We start from the raw sequence: 25,340 nt of genomic DNA on the forward strand, positions 1-25,340 counted from the left end.
ATTAATTTAAAATTGGATTGCATGAAAAATAAGTTACACTTTGATGTATTTTCTTTTTTATGCAAACATGAATTTTAAAGCATGTTGTTTTGATCCAAAATCATGATTTAAGTGTACATGAAGGGGCTGCCATGTATAGGTTTAAAAAGGGGCATGTTTTATATGATTTTATGGAGTCCTAAGACACACGATCACGCTGAACACAAGGAACAAACAAGCTGGAACCATCTTCTCAGTTTGTTGATCAAGGATCGGGTTTAAGGGGTTAGGCTTTGCATGACTTGGCTTGGGTCATGGCTGGGTCATGGTCTGAGTCAGGGAAGGAGTCCTAGCCATGCTAGGACTTGAGACAAGAGGCTGGAGAGGAGTCCTAGCAAGCTAGGACTCCACCCGAGAGAAAGCAAGGAGCAGCGCAGGTTTTAGCTGGTGCAGGGAAGGGAAGGCTCGTCTAGGGGGCTCTAGGCTGGGCTAGGCTGGGTCCTTAGGGTCCTAAGAGGGTGCACAAGGGTCGGGTCAGGGGCTGGAGTGGTGGGATGGCGGCTGGCTCGAGCAAAGCGTGGAATCGTGAGGGAGGCCATAGGCGCGCAGGCTGCTGTGTATTTCCAGTGTCTCGTTGCGTGGCTCAGGGGCTCGGTCTGGGGGTGGATCGGGTCTGAGGCTGGTATAGGGTCAGTAAAGGTCATGGGTGGTCTGTGGTTAGAGGGCTGGAGGTGTCCTAGCTGGTTAGGAGTCTTGGGGAAGGGAAGGAGATTCACGCACACACAGCACTTGCAATTGGGTCGGTTTCCAGGAGTGATTGTGCGACTTAGGGGCTGGTTATATGGGCTGGACTTGGTCAGTAGGGTCCCTAGGTGGGTTGGCTAGGGTTTGGCTTGAGGTGGCTCGGGCGTGGCTCGAGTAAATCGAGAGATGGCTCGGTGTGTTCGTCGTTGTGTCAAAAACGAAAATTAAAAGGCTAAAATTGAATCCATAGGTCCACGGGGGTGGTTAATGACTTGGAAGGGTAGAATAAATAATAAAAATGTTATGTTTAAATTTTGGGATCAAAATAACGTGTTTTGGATTTATCCGGGATTTAATCGTCGCACGAAACGTTAATTAAAGAATTAATTGAAACACCTAGTTTTAAGCTTTATAAAATTATGGAAAATTATATTTAAACTCAAATAATTAATAAAAGTCTAAGTTTTTAATTTGAAAATTTTATATTAAGGTTTGGTTTAATTCAGGATTAAAACGCAGTAATACGTCATATTTAAATATTAATTTAAAAGTCATCGATTTATGCCAAATAAAAATATAAAAAAATTCATGTAGGCTTAAATAATTATTTGAGGTATGTTAGAGTCAATGGAATTAAGAAAATATCAAAAACGTAAAATATTACGTCTATGGGCAAAACGGTAATTTTCGAAAATTAGTATACATCATGGCAGTGTCTTGAATGCTGTTTTATATGATAATATGATTATTTTCAATGATTATTTATGTTTATGAATTTTTATATGTTAATATGACAAATTTAAATATTTATGAAATTTTATATGTTTATGGATTTTTATGTTAAAATGTTTATTTTATGTTTGTGATTTAAATATTTATTTTAAATTTTTATGATGTTATGTTGGAAACTAAATTCCGGCGTTTGACAAAATATGAATCAACTGAAAATACGAACCAACTGATCGAGTAAACTGAACTCAGCAACTGGACTTAATAACTGAAATCAACTGACTGATCAGTTGGAAACTGATCATTTGACTGATCAGTTTCCAACTGATCAGTTGATATATTCAGCCGTATGCTAAGCACCCTTCAACTGAACATATCTCCGGAAAGAACAATCAACCGTCAAGAGACATAGAAGATTGCAACGCCGCACTTCAATCAATACAGCTTAGGAAAACGCATTTTGGCGAAAGCAATTAAGACGCCGCATCACAATAAATGAAGCAAACAATGTCCAAGGAATAATCAACGGATACAAAGATTCAAATTCATCTCAAGTTACCGTTGGAGAAAAGAAGCTTATAAATATGATAGAAGAACAGCTGAAGAAAAAGAGAGAGTTAACACTATTCAAAAGCTTGCTGTCACTCTGTCAAAATCTCAGCTCAATCTTACCTGATATATTCGTAGCAGTTAAGGCTACAAATTGAGCTCATTAGCAAGTTGTAATAATCGTTGAAATTCGATAGTGCTAATATCAGTTACGCACTGAGAACATTTTGTAATGCTAAGAGTTTCAGTTTTGGCAGTGTTAATCCAAACTGAAGTGGGTCAGTACAATTCTTGTATTTGATCAAAGTCTTTTAGTGGATATCCTATCCTTGAGATAGAAGGGGTGACGTAGGAGTAATTAAATTCTCCGAACATCCAGAAACAATCCTTGCCTATTTTATTTCAGTTTCGTATTCTATCTTTCAGTCAGTTATTTTCTGCAACTACTTTATTTTAACTGATTGTCATTGACCAACAAGATTTCGAGAATCAGTTTGTCACCAAACTGAACTCAAAATTCGAAAAAGATCAGTTTTAATTGTGAGTGTTTATTCAACCCCCCCTTCTAAACACTCTTGATACGTTAATCGATCCTATCAAGTGGTATCAGAGCTACTTGAATCCGACATATTGAACTGATATTGTCTCACATTCTATCATCTTATTTAAAGACAGATGAAATTTAAATGTTGAAGAAACTGAAGAGGCTCAAATCAACCGAAGCGTCTCTCTCATTTGCTGAGGCTTCTTCACTATCAGTTGTTCATTATCAACTGATATCAGTTTGACATTTATTACTTAACGCTTAACCAATCATCAGCTCATATGTTTATGATCGTAATTCATATATAATAACTAATGAAACTTATTATTTGCAGGAAAAAGAAAAAACAAAGTTAAGCCAAAATAAATGTTTTATTCAACCATAAATATTTGCTTGGATTACATTTTCATATTTTTCCTCTATATCATCTATCCACATTCTCAACCAAACGGATAGAGATGAGAAAGATGTCTTGAGAAAGCTGTGTGAAGAAGCTATGCGATTAAGGGTCTCCAGTTCCTTTCAAAGCATCAGCTGATAGATACGACCATCCGTAAAGATGTCCACCCACACAGCTATATTCAAGTGCTCCCGCACTTCTCTCAACTCTGCCATCAGTTTGGGAGTGGTAGCCTCTCCAGAATTATACAGGAACGCAAGCTCCTGTAACTTTTCCCAGTAGGGAAGACTTTTGTAGAAGACTTCGTCTTCTATATCAGCCTTCCTAGCTTCCAGAGAAAATGGCGAAGCACTCGAGCTACTCGCATCTGCCATTCTTTTGTCTTGAATATTTTCACCAATATAACTGAAACTAACCGTGTTACTTCTATTTATAGCAGAATATCAAGGAAGCTGAAGGGTCGTCAACGTTTCAGCAAACGATAATCTTTCTGACCTTTAAATTTATTCGCTTTAATTATTTTATGCACTAATTAAGGGGGGATAATGGTTTTAAAAGGTTAACTGAGAAGACAAATGTTAGTAAATTCTCAACTAAAAGGACACAGTCTTACAACTGATCGTTCAGTTGGGTATTTCACTAATCTTCTCATATAAGAACTAATTAAAACATATTATATTCCAAATCAAGTGACGTGACTGTCTATTATCTAATGATGAATCTCATTTTGAAAACGTGGAAGCATTTAAACCGTTTAAATTGTACACACGCTTATAGCACACGAACACACGTTTTTATTCAAAATTTTGATGGATTGACACGTGTCCAGAATCTAAACAGTCACATACATATAAATAATTTCCCGCTTCAATTCAGCTTTCTTTCTTACGCGTACATCATCTATCAGAGCAAACTCATACACTCAGAGCTTGTATTTCGCAAAATTTCAGGCTTCCTTACTCTCAGCAATGGCGAATCAAATCCTAGCTCACATGTTGAACGCTATGGCCATTGATTTTGACTCAGTTCTATCAGTTCACGAAGCTGAAATTAAGAACGTCTTTCTGAAGATCGAATCTGCTGGTCTCAGAATGTTTTTGGGACAATACTCGCAGGAGATTTACCCAAAAGAACTCCAAGACCTCTACTCAAATGGATATATCAACTCTGATGGAAACATCATTGCCACTATTAATGGTCAGTCGGTGACCATTTCTGAAGATTCTTTCGGAGAAATCTTTTCATTATCCTCTGATGGATTAGTACACCTTGATGATGTTAAAGCATCAGATATTGAAGAAATGCAAACTGCACTCTCTGCTGATGGACGGAAAATCAAAGTTTCCGATCCTAAGAAGGAACTGAAGCATGAGGTTCAGTTGCTGGCTGATATCGTAGCCAAAGGGCTATTGGCCAAGGCAGGATCGTATGCTGCCCTGACTTTGGAGAAGTTTCAAGCTATTACGATCATTATGGGTGGAAGAAAATTCAACTGAAAGCAACTCATTTTTAGTATCTTGAAGAACATGTTTTCCTCCACCAAGCAATCCAAAGGATTTGCAGTGCCGCTAAGCTATTTGATGAAAGTCAAAGGGTTGGTGGCTGATGATTCAGAGCGATTATCTAAATTCAAAATTTTCAATGGGAAGAATATTCTTCCACCCAAGACTAAACTAGACATTTCTCCTGCTCAGTTTGTAAAGATAAAACAGGAGATTGGGACTCAACAGGCGGCTCCCAAATCAGTTAAACAGGAGAAGACATTGGCTCAACTGAAGGCAGTTAAAAGAAGATTGATTATTAGTGAATCCGATTCTGAGAAGACGCCCTCTCCAAGAATTGCCAAGAAACCAAGAACACAAAGGACAAAATTACCAACCACAGTAGAATCAATTCCTACTGAAAGACTGATATCTTCAGATGCCCAACAGCCTATCAAAGCAGTTCCTCTGAAGATTATTCCACCAGAAATCTCAGCTGGTGCAACAAAGGAAACAATTAGAATCAAAGCTCCTCTAATCCACATCAATCGTCCTACCGTTCTAGCACCTCCCAGACCCAAAAGTATAAAGATTATAGAACTGGTGGATACTACTCGTACTGGATTGGAAATTCCACACATCCTCAGTACTGAAAAAGGCAAAGGCAAATTGATTGAAGAGCCCAGGCCATCCAATTCAATTCAAACTCATATTGACCTTGTTTGGGAACAGGTTAATAATTTTGCAGCATTAAAACTTAAAATCTATGATGACTGGACCGTCTACAGAACTCAAATTTTTGCTAAGCAGCTAAAAAAGAAATCCCAGCTGAACAAATTTATCAAACTGGAAGCAATTGTCCTCAAGATGGTCAAAGCTGCTACAATTGTTCAGGCTTTGGAGAGAAAAACATATTTTTTTGATCAAATTCGAGCTAAGAAGCTATCTCAACTACTTGAGAAATTAAAGGCAAACTACATTCCCACCAATCCAACTGCCTATAATGATCGAGCTGTGATCACTCAGCTAGATACAGATCTTACTAGCTTGCAAGCTCAGATAAAAATGTGGGAAATGGATCAGGAGTTAGTTTTTCCCGAGGAAGCCTCTGAAGAAGAAGAAGAAGACCCATCCTTTCAGCAGAAAGAGCCATCCTCAGAACAAACTATTGTTACAACTGAAGAACCAGTTCAGGATGTGCCACAATCATCTGCTGTGGAACATCAGCTGTACTCTGAAGCCGAGTTGAATTTTGCCAACATTGATGAAATAATTCAAGCAGTAGTGACAGAATCTATGAATAATGAAACCATTTCTAAAGAAGTTGATCACTCAACTGAGCAAATCACTCAAGAGTTTTCTATCTCAACAGAAGCACCAGTTCAGCCTGCTGTTTCTGAACTAAAGGAGCAAACAGTGGTGCCTACTCAATCACCTAATCAACAGATTGCTGAAAATATGGAGGCAGTTCATGACCCTTTCACTGAAAATCTTATTCAGCAGAAAAGCCCAATTGTTGATCAACATCAATCTTCATCTCCTCCAGTCCAAGTAGCAGTAACTGAAACAGATGTTCCAGCACAGATTGTCTCTGAAACGATATTATCTGATAGAACCATGGTGGTCTTTGATCAAGTCTCACATGAACCAAGAACATCTAATCAGTCACCTCCTCTTCAATGCACAGAAATGGATCTTGTTCTTGAAGAAATCCAGAATATGCAGCACAATATGCAGCAGATGATTACTGAAATCAAGAAAATCCAATCCACACAATTCTCTCATACTGTCAAATTGGATTCTTCAATTGAATATGACTCCGCAAAACTGAAAGTCATTCAAGCAAACATGGAGTCTCTTACCCGAACTGTACTTGAGATGAAAAATAACAGAGGTCTAGCTCAAAGTCTCTATACAACTCAGGATATAATCAGTCAACGAATTGAGCGATTGGAAACTTTTGTTTCCAATAAAATGGAATTGCTGCAGACTTGTTTACAAACTGCTGTCTCAAGTATCTCTGCAGATGTCAAAATTCTTTCCACTGACGTTCGAAAATTATCTGAGAAGATGGATTTGTTTGACAAAAAGGGGGAAGAAATCAAAGATCAAAGAGCATCTTGAAAAACAGCAGAAAACAGCAGAAGCAGTTAATCAGATTATTAGATTCAGCTGTTATTAAATCAAGATCTCTTTCAGTTCAAGAAATTCAATCTCTTATTTTATCTACAATGAGCTCAGATGTTCAGTTATTATTTACTTAGTTTTGTCAAACACCATAAAGGAGGAAATTGTTCTAAACTAAATTCCGGCGTTTGACAAAATATGAATCAACTGAAAATATGAACCAACTGATCGAGTAAACTGAACTCAGCAACTGGACTTAATATGATCAACTGACTGATCAGTTGGAAACTGATCAGTTGATATATTCAGCCGTATGCTAAGCACCCTTCAACTGAACATATCTCGGGAAAGAACAACCAACCGTCAAGAGACATAGAAGATTGCAACGCCGCACTTCAATCAATACAGCTTAGGAAAACACATTTCGGCGAAAGCAATTAAGACGCCGCATCACAATAAATGAAGTAAACAATGTCCAAGGAATAATCAACGGATACAAAGATTCAAATTAATCTCAAGTTACCGTTGGAGAAAAGAAGCTTATAAATATGACAGAAGAACAGCTGAAGAAAAAGAGAGAGTCAACACTATTCAAAAGCTTGCTGTCACTCTGTCAAAATCTCAGCTCAATCTTACTTGATATATTCGTAGCAGTTAAGGCTACAATTTGAGCTCATTAGCAAGTTGTAATAATCGTTGAAATTCGATAGTGCTAATATCAGTTACGTACTGAGAACATTCTGTAATACTAAGAGTTTCAGTTTTGGCAGTGTTAAGTTTAAACTAAAGTGGGTCAGTACAATTTTGTATTTGATCAAAGTCTTTTAGTGGATATCATATCCTTGAGATAGAAGGGGTGACGTAGGAGTAATTAAATTCTCCGAATATCCAGAAACAACCCCTGCCTATTTTATTTCAGTTTCGTATTCTATCTTTCAGTCAGTTATTTTCTGCAACTACTTTATTTTAACTGATTGTCATTGACCAACAAGATTCCGAGAATCAGTTTGTCACCAAACTGAACTCAAAATTTGAAAAAGATCAGTTTTAATTGTGAGTGTTTATTCAACCCCCCCTTCTAAACACTCTTGATACGTTAATCGATCCTATCATGTTAAAATGCTTATTCTAAATGTTTAAGGATTTTTATATGTTAAACATTTATTTTAAATGTTTATGGATTTTTATGATGTAATATTGAACGTTAAAAGATATGTTGCATGCTTGGTTTAAAAGAAAAACGTTATATGCATGTTTAAATTTTATAAAATGATGAGAATATGAAACGTTGAAAGAAGTGAATTAATTGTGACTAATACGATGATATGTTGGAAATATCGTGAGGGTTATGATCCCAGTCGGAGCCGACGATCGTGTTTTCGTGGATACGAATATGTATACAATGATATGTTAATACGTAAGGCTAGGGCTTAGTGACCGGTGAGAGTGTTGCTGATGTCCTTGCCGCCCAGTACTGTGGATACATGTAGATGGATCCATCACCCAACACGTAGATGTAGACGTAGATGAACACGAAAGTCACAATTAATGATCTGTATTCAACGAAAGGAAAAATGAATACGTATATGTTGATGATAATATGTATACGATTATGTTGATGATAATATGTATATGAATATGTTGAAGATGATATGAAAATGTTTATGTTTTGAAGTTATGCATGTCATGATAATGGTATATTTTACGTAAAAGTATTTTCACTGTTGCTTCTGGTTTTATACGTATTATTTGGTATCAAGAATATGAGGTGTTGAGTCTTTAGACTCACTAGGTGTAATTGATGTAGGTAAGTATGATAATAATGTTGAGGGAGGCTTGGATGTCTGATTTGACTGGACTGAAAGTGCACTTGACCCGATGACCAGCGCTTCTACTTTCCGCATTTAAGATTACGATTTACATTAAAAGATTTTAAGACTTATTATTTATGCTTTTGAGTGGTTTTTGAGAGGTTTAGTATGGACTATACTTTTCAAATTTATTGTTTTTTAGGTTTGGTAAAATGTTGGATGATTTTATGCTTTTTAAACTATTTCTTTGGATTTTTAAATGTCAGTTGGTTGGGTTATTTTAAAATGGCGTCAAAAATACTTTAATTATTTTATGCAAGTGTTCGGCCGATGTTTGTGATGGTTTTTTTTTTAAAAAAAATTTAGTACTTTTTAAGAAAAACGAATAGCTGACGTTTCAAAAAACTTCCTCAAAAACTTTTTTTTTAAAAAATAGTACTTTTTAAGCAAAACGAAAAGCAGATGTTTCAAAAAACTTCCTCGAAAAACTCTCTCCACTTTTTAAATCTATGTTCTTTTTGCATGATATAAATCCTCTTATTTATAGCCTTCATCTCTCCTAGAGTTTATCTCCATAAAGAAACCTATTACACAAAGAAAGTAAAAGTTTAATTAGGAACAAACTCTTTTCAAACAAGGATACCATATCACAAAAATCTTAGCATAAATATCTTATTAATTATCATAATATCTAGAAAGACAAAACCATATTTAAATATTCCAAAATCATATCAATAAGAAAATAAATTTAATGAAGATATTATTTCAGGAATAAATTATATTTTGAAATTCAAGATTATTTTTCCTTTCAGTATGTTTGTAATTCTAAGATATATGTAACATTTATGGTCATTAGTAACATATAACTCACTTAAACATATTGTTGTAACATTTATGGTCATTAGTAACATATAACTCACTTTAACTAATTACTTCACACAACTTCTTGATATTGCTTATCATATGTCTGGAGCATCTACTGCCTAGATACCAAACATATTCTTTGAGAATTTCTTCTTTAATACTCAATCATTCAAATAAGCCTTTGGTTCCCAAATCTAGTTGAGTCTCAATCAGATTAACCTTTTTGTGATCCACACTTTAATTAGTTTAGCGTGCTTATTGGTGTGTATCGAAAAAAGTGTGTGATTGTGTAAAACCATGTGATATTGTGTGATGTGTTCTTTTTCTCACAAGCTATTGTTTAAGCCGTCCATCCTTACCATTAAGTTTGTATCTCTTTTGAACAGACCTAAAATTATGGTAACAATTAGGTTTCCATTTCATAAAGTAATGTTCGGTTGGATTTGATTTCTTGCGAGACAAATTTAAGCTGGTGTAACTTGCTTTAATTTGTTTGCATTGAAGCCATGTCTATTTAGACTTAGAACTCTCCATTTTAACATATCTGGGACCACGATGCTTTGCCTTGTTATCCTAAAATACATTCTATTTGTGTTGAATTTCAGGCTTATCACTTCATATATCGTACTAGGAATGAACATAATTTATCACCTTAGCTTTTCCCTTATCCAGATACGATTGATTTCATGTATTAGAAGAATTAGACTCATCATTACCAAACCCTAGGCCAGTTTTGTCTCCATCTGATTTTATAACTCTTGCATTTTCTTGATGGAAGCAGAAGATTTTTTCTAAGAACTGATTAGATGTGTTAGTAATTTTTTTCATTAATAGTGACTTGGAATACTTTATGCAGTACATCATTATTTTGTTCTGTCAGATTCAATTTACCTTATGACTGTAAAATTATTTTTGCTACAAGCAACAAGAGTTTCCTGACTTGTATATTAGGCTTTTGTTTTCTGTCTTCACTTCCTCGAATGACTGTGATAATCTTTTGAACTCATCTACCATGTCATGTAGTGTCGTGACAAGATTCTCTCATGTGATTACACTAGAGTTAAAGTCAAATACCATGTCATGAGAAGTTTTCGGCTCAAATTCTTCGATTTTCGGCTCAATATCTGCCATGAAGCACTAAACTAGTTGTTATTCACTCTCATTGTTAGAAATCTGTAAGCTAGAAGTTTCTACATCTCTATCAGCCTACTTTCTCTAGCTTTCCTCATCAACGAGCACCTTTTGGTCCTTCTTCTTATATGATCTTCTTTTATCTTTGATGTAACATCCCAGATTCGACGACTGTCCTCACTGTACCAAGACGGTTCTTTCTGGCGTGCTTATGTCCTCACTCACATGCACCCTGGGAAATTTCCCAGGAGGTCACCCATCTCAAAATTGTCCCAAGTCAAGCACACTTAACTTTGGAGTTCTTATGTGATGAGCTAACGAAAAGAAGATGCACCTTCTTGATATGAGTAGTACATATCAAATCTTTTAAGCCCTCTTCAACTGTACAGTCCATTACATTGAATAGTCTCTGAATCCCTCTCATTCCAGTGTGGGATCCGTTCATTCATGTTCCCTCCACCTAGAAGCCTGCCAGGAGCCGCTCATTGTCCGTGCAACCTCATGGCACCGGCGATCACCCCCCGCCCTCTTCGGCCCCGGGCCTCACATGCCCACCAGCTTCCACTTGGTTTGTCCCCGAACCACACCGTACTAAGAGAGGTCGGTTATGATACCAACTGTAACGCCCCAGATTCGACGACTGTCCTCACTGTACCAAGACGGGTCTTTCCAGCATGCTTATGTAAGGTCCAAAATTAAGACGACGTAATCCAACTGCATGCAAATCTAAGAAATATGAAAAATAAGTAATTAATTGATTAAATTGCTTAATTGATTATGTGGCATGCATGATTAGATGTTAAATAGGATTTTATTATCATTGTGCATAAAACTGTATTGTTAAGGATTATTCAAGTTACGATCGAAGAACAGAGTCCGAGGGCTGAAAACGTAAAATGTTTTTATTAAATAATTGTTTTTTATTATTTAAAATATGGTTGATGGTTTTTCATATTTTTGAAAATAAAGGAGGTTTGATGTGATTTTATACGCCGGAACGTAAATTTTGTCGGTGTTAGTTTTTCAACAAAAATACGAACTTTTCGGCAATCCGGCTATTAAATTCACAATCTTATTTTAACAAAATCATTTTTAATATTTTAATTAAATTCTAATTAAGCTTTAATGGGCCTAAATTATGCTTAATAGGCCTAAAGCCTTGTTAGTAAATTATTTAACTATATATTATGTAAACCCATCCCAAACCCTACACTTTTTACACGCCTCAAATCAGAATTTTGCTCTCCCAAACTCACCATATAAACAGCACACACTCATAACAATTGGTAGAAAAAATTTTGAAGGGTCAAGGTAGAGTTCAAGCCAAAGTCTTGCCCCGTTCTATGCCGTTGTCAACGAATAATCAGTGCGTTAAATACGCAAAAGCACGCATAATCCTTCCCTTCAAACATCATCACACCATATTAAGATTTTATGCATGTTTTGTATGAAGAACAAGTAGCATAAGACTTATTTTCGAATTTGCATGTATATGTGTTCCAAACTTGAATTTTTTGATTCCAAATTCATGTGTTAATTGTGGTAAGGAGGCTGCCATGATATAGGGTACGATCAACAATGTTTTACCTGATTTTAGAGTCCCTTAATATGGCCACAAACGCTGCACACAACCGAGAGACACGAGCTGTTTCACACAAGTTGTTGTCATGTAGTCAAGGGTTCGGTTTTTTTTGTTATTAAGGGCTCGGCTTGGGTCAAGCCTTAGCCAGGGTCTGGGAAGGGTCAAGGGAAGAGTCCTAGACATGCTAGGACTCGAGATAAGGGGCTTGGGAGGAGTCCTTGCCAACAAGGACTCCTACCTTAGAGTTGATAGGGAAGTAGCGCAGGGTTCAGTGCTTGTGCATGGGTTGTGGGCTCGGCCAAGGGGGCTTAGGTTGGGCTAGGTCGACTCTTTGGGGTCCTAGATGAGTGCACAATATGTTGGTTCAGGGGTTAGGTCGGTTGGCTAAATAATAAAGAAGCAAGAAGAGTCCTACACCTAAGTGAAGTTCTTGGCCATTCATAGGGGCTGGGGTTGGGGCTTCGGCTTTTGGTTTGGGGATGGTTCCTAAGGGTTCCAAGGGTACAGTATGGTGTCTAAGGGTGTTGGTCAGGGTTGGGTTCATTATGGCTCGAGGGTGGCTCGAGGAATTCGAGACATGGCTCGGGTGGAACCTTCAAAGGTCAAGTTAGGATTTTAATTGCTAATTTAAGTGAAACACGGCTCACGGGAGTCGAGTCGTGGTTCACAAGGGATAAAATAATATAAAAAGACTAAATTTTGAATTTAGAAATTTTATATTAAAGTTTGAGATTTTTTCGGGATTAAAACACCGTCAAAACTAATAATTACAAATGAATTAAAAGGCCTAGTATTTGAGCTAAATAAAATTATGAAAATTTTAATTTAGGCTTAAATAATTATTTGGGACATGTTAGAGTCAATGAAATCAAGAAAAAGTTAAAAACGTGAATTTTTACTGTTCAGGGGTAAAACTGTCTTTTTACACCTAGAAATTAATAAACGTCATAGCAGTGTCCTAAATGCTATTTAATATGATAATATGATCATTTTCAATGATTATGGATGTTTATGAATTTTTATTTGTTAAATCATGATTTTTAAATGTTCATTAATTATTACGATGTAAATTGGACATTTAAAAGAAATGTTGCATGCTTGGTTTCAAAGTAAAATGATATTATTATGCATGTTTTTATTAAGTGATGGAAATAGGAAATGTTAAAGGACATGAAGGGATTGAGACTAATACGATGATATGTTGAAGATATCGTGAGGGATATGGTCACAGTGGGAGCCCGACGATCGTATTTCCTTAGATACGGATATGAACACGAATACGATGATATGTTAATACGTAAGGCCAAGGCCCAGTTGACCGGGGAGAGTGTCGCTGGTGTCCACGCCACCCAATAGTGTGATTACATGTAGATGGATCCATCGCCCAACACGTATACGGACACGAAAGTCACAATCAACGATCTGAATTTAACAAAACACGAATATGAAAAATTATATGTATATGTTGAGGATGATATGGACATGTTTATGGTAACATGAAAATGGTTATGAAAATGTTTAAGTTAAAGTTTATGCATTATTATAAAAAATATTATTGTAAGCACAAATAATTTTCACTATTGCATGTGAACTGTATTACATATTACTTGTTATAAAAAATATGATGTGTAGAGTCTTTAGATTCACTAGGTGTGATTGATGCATGTGGATATGATCATAATGTTGAGGGAGGCTTGGATGCCTGATTTGACTGGACTGGAGGTGCACATAACCCGAGGACCAGCGTTTCTATTTTCCGCATTTAATTTTATGATTTTCATTAAAGATTTTAAGAGGCTTTATTTATGTTTTTTGTGAGAGATTTTTGAGAGGTTTAGTATGAGCTATACTTTTCATATTTATTACTTTTTAGGTTGGGTAAAACGTTTGACGATTTTACGATTTAAAATATTTTCCTTGGGTTTTGAAATGTTAGTTGATTGTTTATTTTTAAAATGGTACAAGGTATTTTCAAAGTATTTATATATTCATGAAAAAAAAAATTCTAGCACATTTTAAGAAAATGATTAAGCAGACTTTTCAGTTGGTATCAAAGCAAAGGTCCTGTAAAGGGTTGTGCCACCATCAGCGCCAGAAAGATCAGTCATAAAGCCTCAATCTGTAAGTTTTACATGCTTTATATGATTTGATATGATGTTACCTGCATGATGACAAGAATAATATGTTTACGTTACATGTTTACTAGCTTTTTGAGTATTTATGCTTTGCATGCTTAAATTGCTAAAGTGAATAAGGATATGTCATATGGTTAGAAAACTTATATTTAAATGGATGTTGGTTACGTTAGAATTTGGAAAACATTCAGATAAAATGCCTCCTAGACGTGCCCCTGTTAATGAGAATCAAGCCGAGAACAGTGTGAATCATCAAGGGAATGCACCACCACCACCTCTTCCAGGGGATGCTGCGACTCGTGCTTTAGAGGGGATGGCTAGTCTCTTCGAGCAGCAGATACAGCAGCAACAGTTACAAGCAACAAAAGTTACAGCAACAATTGCAGCAGATGCAGCAGCAGCAGACACATCAGGCACCTAGACCATAACATGATATATATGATCAGTTCCGGAGGCTAGGGCCAAAGGAATTTTCTGGCACTATCGATCCTTTTGCTGCTGAGGGTTGGATTCGTTCACTTGAGGTACACTTTCGCTGTCTGGATATGGGAGATGCTGATCGTGTGAGGTGCCACTTATCTGTTCATGGACGACGCTTCTTTATGGTAGGAAAGAGCCGAGCATGGTGTTAACCTTGCTACACTTACTTGGGCTCAATTCAAAACGGATATTCTACTAGAAATATTTTACTGCTGATGTCAGAGGGCGATTAAAGAGGGAATTTATGACTCTCCGTCAGGGAGACGCTACTGTTGCTGAATTTGTGAAGAGATTTGATAGGGATTGTCACTTTGTACCCCTTATTGCCAGGGATGCTGAAGAGAAGCTGAGACACTTCATGGATGGTCTACGACCCACTATAAGGAATAATGTTATGATGATGCATCCTTTGGATTATGCTACTGCTACCACTTATGCATTCCAATCTGAGCAATCCTTGAAGGACATCGAGTTTGAGTTACAGCGCAAAAGACAACAACATCAGAATAATAATCAGCCAAACAAGAAGCCATATGCGGGTCCTCCTAGACCTCAAGGGCCTCAAAAGCCCCAAGGTCAAGTCAAGAAGCAAGCACCGCAAAAGCCACAAAATCCTGGAGCACCAAAGCCTTCTGATAAACAACCTTGTAAGGAGTGCAATCGCTTTCATTTTCGCAAGTGCATGTGGGGATCTTATAAATGCTTTATCTACAAGGAAGAAGGGCATAAGGCTGCTGATTGCCCGAAGAAGAAAGCACCTATTGTTGGGAGAGCTTATGTGATGAATGCCGAGGAAGATGAGGAAGAGGCAGACACTACGCTTATCACGGGTAACCAAGTCATTTGACATTTTTATATTGCTTATTATTGCATGAAATGTTAAATTGGTTATTAGGATGGAATTGGTAACAAGATTTAACCTAGTGAAAATTAGGTTGCATGTTCTACCTTAGTTGGAATTTAAGATATGATTTTAGAACCATAGTAATTGGTATTGAAATTTTGTGCCTTAGTTTATGTGAAGGATGTAATATTCCAATAAAAGTTTTAGGGCCAAAATTAAAGAAAAATCATAATTAAGAAATTTATAGGAGTTTCGAATTTTTTTGAGGGGTCATTATGCAATTTTCGAAATTTTAAGGGTCTAAAAAGAAATTTTCGATAATTAAGGGACCAAAATGTAATTAACCAAAAGTTAAGGACCACAAACCCAATTTTTGAAACTTAAGGGATTAAAATAAGAATTTCGGAAAATATAAGGGTTAAATTGCAATAATTCAAAAATTTGGGACTAAAATACAAACTTCAAAAAATTGAAGGGTTAAAATGCAATTTTTCAAGAATTGCTCAAGTTCAACACGCAATCTTCACATGACTTTGGGAAATTAATGATAGAAATTCTTTAAGCTTCAACACGAAAAGATTTAAAAGACGTTTTCGCCGCAGGGAGGATTATCATTCAAGGGGTAGCTACCTATGCATTGCTAGATTCAAGAGCTACACATTCATTCATATCTGAAACCTTCATCAAAAGACTGAATATTACTCCTCAAGATATAGGGTTTGGGTTTCAAAGTTTCTATTCAATCCTGGGGATCAAATGCTCACCTCTAAAATTGTCAAGAATCTGGAGCTTCGTTTATGTAAAGATGTGGTTCGGGCAGATCTTATCGTGCTTCCTATGCCTGAATTTGATATTATACTTGGTATGGATTTGCTATCAGCTGAATGGAGCTTCGATTGATTTTTGTCAGAGATCAATGTCTATTAGGCCACTAGTGGTAAATCTTTTGTCTTTGAGGCGGCGAGAAACAAGCAAATGCCGCACATTATCTCTTGTCTATGTGCGAGGAAGCTTATTAAGCATGGATGCCAGGCTTCTCTAGCGTGTGGCACTACCGCACATGGCCCTATCAGTCAGAAATTGGAGGATGTTGATATTGTCAGAGATTTTCCTAGCGTCTTTCCCGAAGACGTTTAGTGTATTCCACCCGATCGTAAAGTAGAATTATCTATTGATCTAATGCCGGACACAGTTCCTATATCTAAAGCGCCTTATCGTCTAGCACCCGCTGAAATGAAAGAATTAAAAGATCAAATCCAAGAATTGCTAGACAAGGGTTTTATTCGCCCTAGTTAATCTTCGTGGGACGCACCGGTATTATTTGTGAAGAAGAAAGATGGTAGTATGCGTCTTTGCATTGATTATCGAGAGCTTAATAGGGTCACTATCAAAAATAAGTATCCACTTCCAAGAATTGAAGATTTATTTGATCAGTTGCAAGGAGCATCGATATTTTCTAAGATTGATCTTATTTCTGGATACCATCAGTTGAAAGTTAAAGAGTCAGATGTTCACAAGACAGCATTTCGTACGAGATATGGGCACTACGAGTTTATGGTCATGCCATTTGGGTTGACCAATGCGCCAGCGATCTTTATGGATCTCATGAATCGCGTATTTCAGCCATATCTGGATCAGTTTATTATAGTCTTTATTGATGATATCTTAATATCTATTCCAAAAGCAAAGAGGAGCATAGTCGCCATTTGAGTCACAGCGCTACAAGTTCTTCAAGATAGGAAGCTTTATGCAAAATTCAGCAAGTGTGGCGCCCCAAACCTCGCCACGTAGTCATACAACATGTGACGTCATATGCATAAAATGTTTCTTTTCAACGACGTAATAATATAATGCATATACGACAAAATAGTGTAATCATCACACTATCTACATCAGTGTAGCAGAAACAGTATAATAAATACACACATACAACTCAAATAAGACAATAAGCTATACTGTCTCTATCTCCTATCAACTACAGGACTGTTTGAATAGACACATCTAGTCATTCACCACTATCATGTTTCACGGCATAATCCTGTAACCTGTTCAACAGAACAGCCTCCAAAGGGTGAGCATACACAACAATCATCATCGTAATTCATAACAGTTATATTCACAACAATATAAGATATAACTGAAATGATAACAAAAATACCCCCTTTGCCGTTTCTGGACAATCAGCCATCAATAACCTCAACAACATCACAATGCAACAATAACATCGACGATACGTCGCACCCCAACTCCAGGCGACAGCAATATCATCGAACGAACAACAACATCGACGATACGTCGCACCCCAACACCTGGCGACAACAATATCGTCGAATGAATAACATCAACGATACGTCGCATCCCCAACTCTGGCAACAACAATATCGTTGAACGAACAACGTCAACGTGATGTCTCCTAACAACGACAGCCAACAACATCAACAATAATAAACAACAGCAAATATAATATCAAATCACCCAATTCCAGTGATTTACCATCGTTCAACACAATAGTATTTATCAATACTAAACAATAACAACGTATGCTCGTACGTCAACACGTACCTGACAATCGAGTATATATAAAATCTGGCAATTTCTTTGATCTTGAGGCTTGTGACGTATCTAAATAATTCAACAACAATTATCAGATCACTATCACCATATCAACACAATCATAATAGCCTCAATGCACAACAAGAAATAGCCCAACAACAATGAATTCAACAAAATATAAAACTTGATTATAAATTCTTATCGTTCAACAATTTCATATTCTGGTATATTTAATTCAAAATACTACCGTCAAATACACACCCTAATTAATTAACTTCAAATAATAGGCTATTTTACAACATCCGTCAAATTACAAAAACTTTATATCAACATGTAGCATATTCTTCGTAGACTCCGAATATATAATCAGAATTAATAACAACTAACAAACAACTCTCCAGTTGCAATTCAACGATTAAAAATCCCTAATTATAACAAATTAGGTAATAATTCAAAATAACACCACTATAATTTTCTTTACTTCGTTAAAATCATACACTACTCAACAATTTTTAACTTCTGTATGATTTAACAATTTATCGGATTTATTCTAGAAATCGACAAATTTAAAACATCACCAAAAATATAAAATTTATACCTCAAATCGTAGACCTCGTGTCAACGATTCCAAAACTGAAGTCGATTCGTCGATTGGATAAACCGATTAGTCGCACGATCGAAATGAAAATCAAAACTCTCATCCTCTCTCACCTCTCTCGTCTAACACTGTCTGTTGCGGTGGAATTGAATTTCAATTCAATCCACCGCCTCAATTTTCCTTTTTTTTTTTATTTTTTTAATATTATATATATATAATATAATATATAATATTTAACATTTTAACATCGGTTTATCTCTTTGGACCAGTCAAACGACCAAATTTCCCAAAACTCAAAACATGAAACTTCTATATATTTAAGTTTTCTACGTTATATCCAAATTTCAAATCATTTGGGCTTCATATGACCAAATTATGTCATATTCTATTATTTAAAAATCGTTAATTATTTAGTAATCTCACATTACTAAATCAACAAATTGTGATATTTACTCCAGGCATTACATTTCTACCCCCCGTAAATGAATTTCGACCCCGAAATTAATCAACAACAGTAATAACATGCATAAATAAAAGATACGTCATACCATCAAAATAAGTAGGGGTAGAGCTCCCTCATATGCCGCTCTGTCTCCCAAGTGGCCTCTTCGACACCTCTATGCTCCCACTGAACCTTCACCATCGGTATAAGCTTACTACAAAGCTTCCTTTCAGATCGATCCAAAATAAAAATTGGTCTCTCAACATAAGACACGTCAGGATCTAACTGAACCTCAGAAATATCTAACACATGTGAAGGATCTGGCTCATACTTTCTCAACATCGACACATGAAACTCATCATGAATACCAGATAAAGATGGAGGTAGAGCCAATCGATAAGCCAAAGTGCCTATCCGCTGCAATATCTCATATGGACCAACATACCTCGGTGCCAACTTTTCTTTCATATCAAATCGCACTGTGCCACGAAAAGGAGAAACTTTAAAAAATACTCGATCGCCCTGCTGAAACTCTGAGGGTCTTCGTCTTTTATTGGCATAGGCGGCCTGTCTATCTTGAGCTGCTTTCAATCGTTGTTGTATCAACTTTACTTTTTGTTTCATCTCATGAATCATATCAGGACCAGTAACCGCAGCTCGATCAACATCATCCCAGTATAACAGAGATCTACAACGCCTCCCATACAATGGCTCAAATGGAGCAATCTGAATACTACTCTGATAACTATTGTTATACGCAAACTCTACCAATGGAATAGATGACTGCCAAACAGATTTAAAATCCATAACATAAGCACACAACATATCCTCCAGCGTCTGATATAGTACGCTCAGTCTGACCATCTGTCTGGGGATGATAAGCCGTACTCAATCTCAACTCTGTCCCCATCGCAGTCTGCAATCCTTCCCAAAAATGAGAAATAAATCGAGGATCTATATCAGAAATAATAGACACTGGAATCCCATGCAACCGTATAATCTCTCGTATATAAAACTATGCCATCGTCAAGTACGTACTATTCATGCTATAGGGTATAAAATGTGCAACTTTCGTCAATCGATCAACAATCACCCAAATAGCATCAATAGTTCCAGTGCTTCTTGGCAAATGAGTCACAAAATCCATCGATATGTGCTCCCATTTCCAAGTCGGTACTTCTAAACTCCTCAATTCACCTCCTGGTCTTCTCCTCTCAGCTTTGATTTGTTGACAATTGAGACATCGACGTACAAAATCAATCACATCACGTTTCATTCCCTTCCACCAAAACTGAGAGCGTAGATCTTTATACATCTTCTTGCCACCAGGGTGGATAGAATATCGACTACAATGTGCACGCCGCAACAGGCCCTGGCGCAACTCAGATATATCAGGAACTACCCATCTATCATTCATCCTCAAACTGCCATCATCAGCCACTCTAAAACGAGTATCTTGTTTCTGAGAAACTAACTCCTTCCATCGCTGAACTCTCTCGTCTGTTATCTGTGCATCACGAATATAACCATATATATCAGGTTCAGCTAATAAGGTAGATACATGGATAGGAGTTGTCGAGATATCAAAATCATATTCAAAGGAACAACAAGCCATCATCATAGCTGATAAACGACTCACATCCTCTGCAGTACAACTCACTTTACGGCTCAATGCATCGGCTGTAAGATTGGCTCGATCAGGATGATATTCAATCTCACAATCAAAATCCTTCAGCAAATCTAACCATCGTCTTTGTCTCATATTCAACTCTGTCCGTGTAAACAGAAATCTGAAGCTCTTATGATCAGTATAAATCGTAAACGAGGTACCATATAAATAGTGTCACCATATCTTCAAGGCAAAGATAATGGCTGTCAACTCCAAGTCATGCACAGGGTACCTTGTTTCGTGTGGTTTCAGCTGTCTCGAGGCATATGCCACAACATGTCGATGCTGCATCAAAACACATCCCAAACCATGTAATGATGCATCAGTATAAACAACAAACCTCTCGTTTTCTGTAGGAATTGATAACACTGGTGCAGTCGTCAGTCGGTGCTTCAACTCCTGAAAACTTCTCTCGCATGCTTCAGACCACTGAAATCGCACACCTTTCTGAGTCAACTCTGTCAAAGGTCTAGCAATCTTAAAAAATCCCTCGATAAATCGACGATAATAACCTGCTAAATCCAAGAAACTACGGATCTCTGGTACAGATGTAGGTGCATACCACTGTAATACGGCTTCGACCTTTGTTGGATCAACAGAAATCCCATCTCTCGATATAACATGACCCAAGAAGACCACCCGATCCAACCAAAACTCACACTTACTGAGTTTGGCATACAACTATCTATCTCGCAACACCTGTAATACTAAACGCAAATGCCCAACATGCTCAGCCTCACTCCTAGAATATATCAATATATCATCAATAAACACAATAACAAACCGATCGAGATAAGGCTGAAATACCCTATTCATCAAACTCATAAACACAGCTGGAGCATTCGTTAACCCAAACGGCATAACCAAAAACTCATAATGTCCATATCTGGTCCTGAATGTTGTCTTCTGAATATCCTCCTCTCTAACTCATATATGATGATATCCTGACCTCAAATCAATATTCGAATATACTGAGGTTCCCTGCAACTGATCAAACAAATCATCAATACGAAGGAGGGGATATTTATTCTTAATAGTTACCTTATTTAGCTGTTGATAAACAATACAAAGCCGCATCGTTCCATCTTTCTTTCTCACAAATAAGACTGGTGCACCCCAAGGTGATACACTAGGGCGAATGTATCCCTTGTCCAGCAAGTCCTGCAACTGGGCTTTCAATTCTCTCAACTCTGCTGGTGCCATTCTGTAAGGAGTACGAGAAATAGGGGAAGTACCTGGCATCAACTCAATCCCAAACTCCACCTCACGAACTGGTGGGAAGCATGGAATCTCATCAGGAAATACATCGAAAAACTCAGAAATTACAGGTATCTCCTCTATTCCCACCTCCTTCTTCTTTTCTGTCACATCTACAGCATAAATAAGATAAACCTCATGTCCATGCTCCAATAACCGAGACATCCGGATAGCAGATACCAACGGAACACGGGGACGAGAACCCTTCCCATAAAATGTCCAACGCTCTTTCTCATCTGTATAAAAATATACCACTCACTGATAACAATCAACGGTTGCACAATATCTCCTCAGCACATTAATTCCCACAATACAATCAAAATCAGTCATCTCTAAAATAATCATATCAGATCTAAGCTCGTAGCCCTCATAAAAAATAATACCATTTGATATCATAGATACAACTGATATATCAACTCCAGAAGGTGTCGAAACAGAAAGAGGCATAGGTAATGGATACGAGCGCATATGATGCTCAACCACAAACCTCTTCGATATAAAAGAATGCGAGGCACCTGTATCAACAAGAATATAAGCAGGATAAGAACACAAATAACACTTACCCACTATCATCTCCTTTCGTGCCTCCTCTGCTTGCTCTCAGGTCAAAGCATACACCTGTGCCTGAGGCGGACCAGCTCCCTGCATACGTGGCTGTCCTCCAGAAGGTCGCGGTGTACACTACTGAGCTGTCATCCTCCTTTCCCTGAGGATCTACCTCTATCACTCCTGGGCTCTCGCTGTCCCTCACGACTAGGACACTGACTCGCTATATGGCCCACACCGCCACAATCAAAGCAGGTTATCTCGGTCTGTGCACACTCTCTGATCAGATGAGGTCCCCCACAACGAAAACATCTCACTGCTCTGGACTCCCCTCTCTATCCCTGAACAGACTGAGAACTGCCCCCACGACTCTCAACACGTCCTGAATCAAATCGGCGCTTCCCAGATGAGGATGAAGAAGATGAACCCTTCTGATATTTAAAAGATTGTCACTGTGGTCACAATGACTCCCTAGTCGGCTCTGATAATCGTCCTTGAGCTCCAAACTCCTGCATAAGCAACTTAGCCATCTCAGCCCTCGTCACTGCATCCTCAAATGACACTGGGTTATTTGATTGCACACGATCAAATTTAACTTCAACCCTTTCAAGAAGTGCCTCATCTTAGCATGAACATTTGTAGCAATATGTGGCACATATTTCAGCAATGTAGAATACCGAGACTCATAATCAGCAACAGACATACTACCCTGTCTCAAATCCTTGAATTCTCTCTCTTTCTTCTGTCTGGCTGTTATAGAAAAATACTTATCAAGAAAACAAGAGCGAAACACATCCCAATCAACAGTACGGCCCTGGGCTCTCAATCCAGCCTCAGTCGTCTGCCACCACAATAGTACATTCCTCGAAAGCTGAAATGTAGCCAATCCTAACCAAGCAGACCTAGCACACGGTGCAGTCACAAATATCTGCTCTATCATCTCAATCCATTCCTATGCTCGCTCACCAGTCTCAGAGCTATCAAATCTCGGTGGAAGATAACTGCTAAACTGTGCCAAAGTCAACTCACCAAGCAATAAAGGCTGATCTGCAGGTGCATGTCCCATAGGAGGAGGTGGCAATGGATTCATTTGTCCAAACCCAAAGTCAACCTCGTCTGTTTCCTTATGTGGATGTACCTGTTCTCTAGCTGTCATCACTGGAAATCAAATTGTTAATCATAAAATTTAAGAATTATAATCCAATAATCATCATCACACCTTCCGCATGAAAGCACACGCAACTAAAGAACAATCAATCATACCAAGAAGTCATCAGGAACAAATCAAATGCACAGACACACGCAGATAATATCGCCATCCAACTCCCTCATCACAAACCCAACTCCTAACCATCAGAGACATCTAACATATGCTCTGATACAACCAATGTGGCGCCCCAAACCTCGCCACGTAGTCATACAACATGCGACGTCATATGCATAAAAATTTTCTTTCCAATGACGTAATAATATAATGCATATAAGACAAAATAGTGCAATCATCACATTATCTATATCAGTGTAGCATAAACAGTATAATAAATGCACACATACAACTCAAATAAGACAATAAGCTATACTGTCTCTATCTCCTATCAACTACAAGGACTATTTGACTAGACACATCTAGTCCTTCATCACTATCATGTCTCACGGCATAATCCTGTAACCTGTCCAACAGAAACAGCCCCCAAAGGGTGAGCATACACAACAATCATCATCGTAATACATAACAGTTATATTAACAACAACATAAGATATAACTGAAATGATAACAGAAATACCCCCTTTGCCTGTTTCTGGACAATCAGCCATCAACAACCTCAACAACATCACACTGCAACAATAACATCGACGATACGTCACACTCCAACTCCAGCGACAGCAATATCGTCGAACGAACAACAACATCGACGATACGTCGCACCCCAACACCGACGACAGCAATATCGTCCAACGAATAACATCAACGATACGTCGAACCCCAACTCCAGGCGACATCAGTATCATTGAACGAATAACATCAACATGACGTCTCCCAACAACGACAGCCAACAACATCAACAATAATAAACAACAGCAAATATAATATCAAATCACCCAATTCCGGTTATTTACCATCGTTCAACACAATAGTATTTATCAATACTAAACAATAACAACGTATGCTCGTACGTCAACATGTACATGACAATCGAGTATATATAAAATATAGCTATTTCTTTGATCCCGACGCTTGTGATGTATCTAAATAATTCAATAACAATTATCAGATCACTCTCACCTATATCAACACAATCATAATAGCCTCAATGCACAACTTGAAATAGCCCAACAACAATGAATTCAACAAAATATAAAACTCGATTATAAATTATTATCATTCAACAATTTCATATTCTGGTTTATTTAATTTACAATACTACAGTCAAATACACACCCTAATTAATTAACTTCAAATAATAGGCTATTTTACAATATCCGTCAAATTACGAAAACTTTATATCAACATGTAGCCTATTCTTCGTAGACTCCGAATATATAATCAGAATTAATAACAACTAATAAACAACTCTCCAGTTGCAATTCAACGATTAAAAATCCCTAATTATAATTAGGAATAATTCAAAATAACACCACTATAATCTTCTCTACTTCGTTAAAATCATACACTACTCAACAATCTTTAATTTCTGTATGATTTAACAATTTATCGGATTTATTCTAGAAATCGACAAATTTCAAACTTCACTAAAAATATAAAATTTATATCTCAAATCGAAGACCTCGTGTCAACGATTCCAAAACTGAAGTCGATTCGTCGATTGGATAAACCGATTAGTCGCACGATCGAAATGAAAATCAAAACTCTCAC

This window comes from Primulina tabacum, chromosome 11 (genome assembly GCF_025594145.1).
Source record: "Primulina tabacum isolate GXHZ01 chromosome 11, ASM2559414v2, whole genome shotgun sequence".
Lineage (NCBI taxonomy): Eukaryota > Viridiplantae > Streptophyta > Magnoliopsida > Lamiales > Gesneriaceae > Primulina > Primulina tabacum.